The sequence below is a fragment of the Limulus polyphemus genome, unplaced genomic scaffold (genome assembly GCF_000517525.1).
Source record: "Limulus polyphemus unplaced genomic scaffold, Limulus_polyphemus-2.1.2 Scaffold9419, whole genome shotgun sequence".
In the NCBI taxonomy this organism is placed as follows: Eukaryota; Metazoa; Arthropoda; class Merostomata; order Xiphosura; family Limulidae; genus Limulus; species Limulus polyphemus.
Window position 1 is genome coordinate 16,663 of NW_013675029.1, and position 3,291 is coordinate 19,953.

At 34.2% G+C, this 3,291-nt stretch overlaps 1 long non-coding RNA gene across 1 annotated transcript in view; it reads left to right on the forward strand.

Moving 5' to 3' along the window:
- LOC111083413 overlaps window positions 1–2,095 on the forward strand; it is a 5,098-nt gene extending 3,003 nt beyond the window's left edge. The window contains exons 2-3 of the long non-coding RNA XR_002609022.1: window positions 22–23; window positions 2,084–2,095. This is a non-coding gene — a long non-coding RNA (uncharacterized LOC111083413). The remainder of the gene's footprint in view (window positions 1–21; window positions 24–2,083) is intronic.
- The last annotated feature ends 1,196 nt before the right edge of the window (window positions 2,096–3,291 follow it).

Sequence of the window (3,291 nt, forward strand, 5' to 3'; positions counted from 1 at the left end):
ATGTGTATAAACTGTATACAGCCGTAAAATAATACATTGTGGTGTATAGCTGTCCATGTGTATAAACTGTATACAGCCGTAAAATAATACATTTTGTATAAATCTGTAAAAGTGATGTTGAGATGTGGGTCTGTAAAAGGTTTAGTGATATGAAAGTTGTTTAAGACCCACAGTGTTATGGAACTGTAATCTAATGGTGTATATCTGTAAAAGAATATCTAGACATGTGGACCTGTCCCCCCCCCTTGTAAAATGAACTGTCAAACAAAATAAAATTGCTCTTATTTCACAGATTAGTAATAATAAAAAAAGACAACTTAGTAAATAATTTACTGCTTAAATTAGAACATTATGAAATTATTTCTGTTAGAAATAATGGCATGCGAGACACAAGGTGTTCTCAAAATTATTAAATAATTAATGTTATCAAAATGCTCTAATTTCACAGCCGATAAATGATAAGATATTGAATGTAAAGATATTAAGCAGACCGGATACTGGAGATGTTGCATCTGAGCACTCGGTTCAGTCTTTTATTATTGCACATCTAAATCATGAAAATAATATGGTAGAGGCAAATGAAACTAGAAATTCTACGGCGCCAACAATAGTCAACTGTCGTATTTGTATTACAACACCTTGTGCATTTCGTTGCTATAGTAACTTCATGTGAGGGGTACAATATGGCACTTTTTATATATTACGTGGCGCCATCTTGGGCCTAAAAGGAAAATTATTGATTTAACGATAATGTTTTTCAAAATAACTTATGTGTGTAATTTCGAATTCTTTCAGTTGTTTAATCGCAATGGAAATTGTTTACAATTTCATTTTATCAGATGAGAGTCAAGTAACCAACTCCTGTCATAAAACATGAAAATTAAGGTTATTGATTGACTCCTTTCGTGCAATAAGTCAAGGGCGTATTGATAGCCATCATTATAGTTGATTAATTCTTCCACCATGGGGAAATAATAAAACAAAAATACTCCGCAATTTATTAAAAAGAAAACTACAAGTGAGCTTTAACGTTAGAAGTTTTAAAAAACCTAATAATCACATGACCTATATCCATACTTGTGCAATAGTTGTTGTATTAACCAAACCCTTGCCTTGACCTTATCTTCACGTCCGGAGAGAGGTCAGAGTAGCTTCAGCTGATTTGTTACTAAATCTCTCTTTTCTTCTATGTGAAAATATTTATCCCCCCCTTCTTCAAAACATTATCTATGGTGCACCCCAATCCTTCGTTTTTGGTTTGGGTCATTATAAACGAAGCCCCCATCCCTTTGAAAACCTTGACTGCAGCTCGGTTCCTTCCTAAATTTTGGAATGGGTGTGGCCTAGGGTTAGTGTGTTTGGATTGTGAATCCAAGACCTCATTGTTCGCTTCACATTGTCATAAAACGCGTTCCGCACTTTGGGGCACTATTCATTCGCTTTAGAATACCTCAAAAGTTGGTAGTCGGTGCTCTTGACGAGCTGCCTTCCCTTTGGTCTATCATTTCAAAATGAGGGACGGCTTTGCGCAAAAATTCTAAATAGTCAAAGAAACCTTCTGAATTTTAGCTATATTTAACATTTCTTTTTCAGATTAATTGGAAGAGAAATATAATAATATTAGTACAGGGTGTCGAAATTCAATAAAATACATAGTTATTAAGACCATCTCCAACAATACAAGTACTCACTCCACCTTCAGGGGTTTGAATTAGTTATCCCTGTTTATGTACTTGTTAATCAGCCCTGTTTATGTACCTGTTAACAGTGGGACGATTTTATAATACCATGCTTCAGAGGTTTTTATTAATCGACCCTGTTTACCTTCTTGTTAACTGTTGGACGATTTTATAACACCATGCTTCAGAGGTTTTTATTAATCGGCTCTGTTTATGAAAATTTATCTTAGAAAATTACACACCAAACGGATTCGAAACAAAAAAAAAAAATGTTGAAAACTACTTATAACATATTCATTTTTTTTTTGAAATATCAAAATGTAACATATTTTTATTAGCATAAAACGACATAAACAATAATCTACAAATCAGGTGGTTACGGCGCTCGACTCGCAATGTGTGAGTCGCGGGTTCGAATCCCCGTCACACCAAATATACTCGCCCTTTCAGCCGTGGGGGCGTTATAAAGTGACGGTCAATTCCACTATTCGTTGGCGGCGAGTTGTGATGTTTTCCCTCTAGCCTTACACTACTAAATTAGCAGATAGCCCTCGTGTAGCTTTGCGCGAAATCCATAACAAACAAATTTTAACAACACCACACAAGGACATTAACGTACATCCATAATAATCACTCTTAACACCTGAATGTAATTGTATTTTCATACCAGATATTTCTTTTTTCTCTTATTTTTTTATATTCATACGCAGTTAACGGACAGACATTCTTTTTCCCAAATTAGATTTTGGGGCCAATAGAACATGTCGTTATTGAACTGTGGTATTTCAGTTCACGGTCTAAAACTAAGAACTGTCGAATTCATACCGGAAAAGCTGATTACAAAACTCCCTCGTAAACAACATTTTCAATATTTGAGAGACATTTGTTCGAATGACCGTACCCCGTGACCCCGACAGACAAAGACATCCGTTTTTCCCAATATTATTATTGTATATCTAAGATGATTTTGTAGTTGTTTAAGTGATATATAATTATTTAAATACATTTTAAGTTATTTTAGCGCCATCTGGTGGTAAGAAAAAATATTACATACCACTGCATGTTTTTTTTCCGTAAGCATTAGTTAAATATAAATATACGTATAAATTTGTAATCGGAAAAAAACTTATTAAGATTTCCCCCCCCCCCTTTCGTACAGACGGTTTTCGTACTTCAATATCGTTGAAAAACTAACGTTTATTTTATATATATTTGGTTATGTTTTGTACAGTTTATCTAAATATAAGTTCTGTTGGGAGTAAACTTTAGTACAAGTTGAAGATAAACAAATGTAAAAGCCACACGATTTAAGATAATATAACGAAACTAATAACATTATCAACGTAATTCCAAAGTTGATCATTTTATGTGCAGAACACGTCTACACGCTGTTTACCGTCCTGCTACACAATAATCGTACTACCCGACTGATTTAAAATCAGTTATTAATGCCAAGATATCAGAAATAGTGAATATCTGCTACAATGTATTTAAAAAAAAATTAAAAGTTACACCAACAAAGTGACGCCAGAACGAGAATATTAATCAAGTGGCGACCTCTGCCTGACTCGGCTGTACAAGGTCGTGATCCGGTATGTGTAAGTGTTTTCGA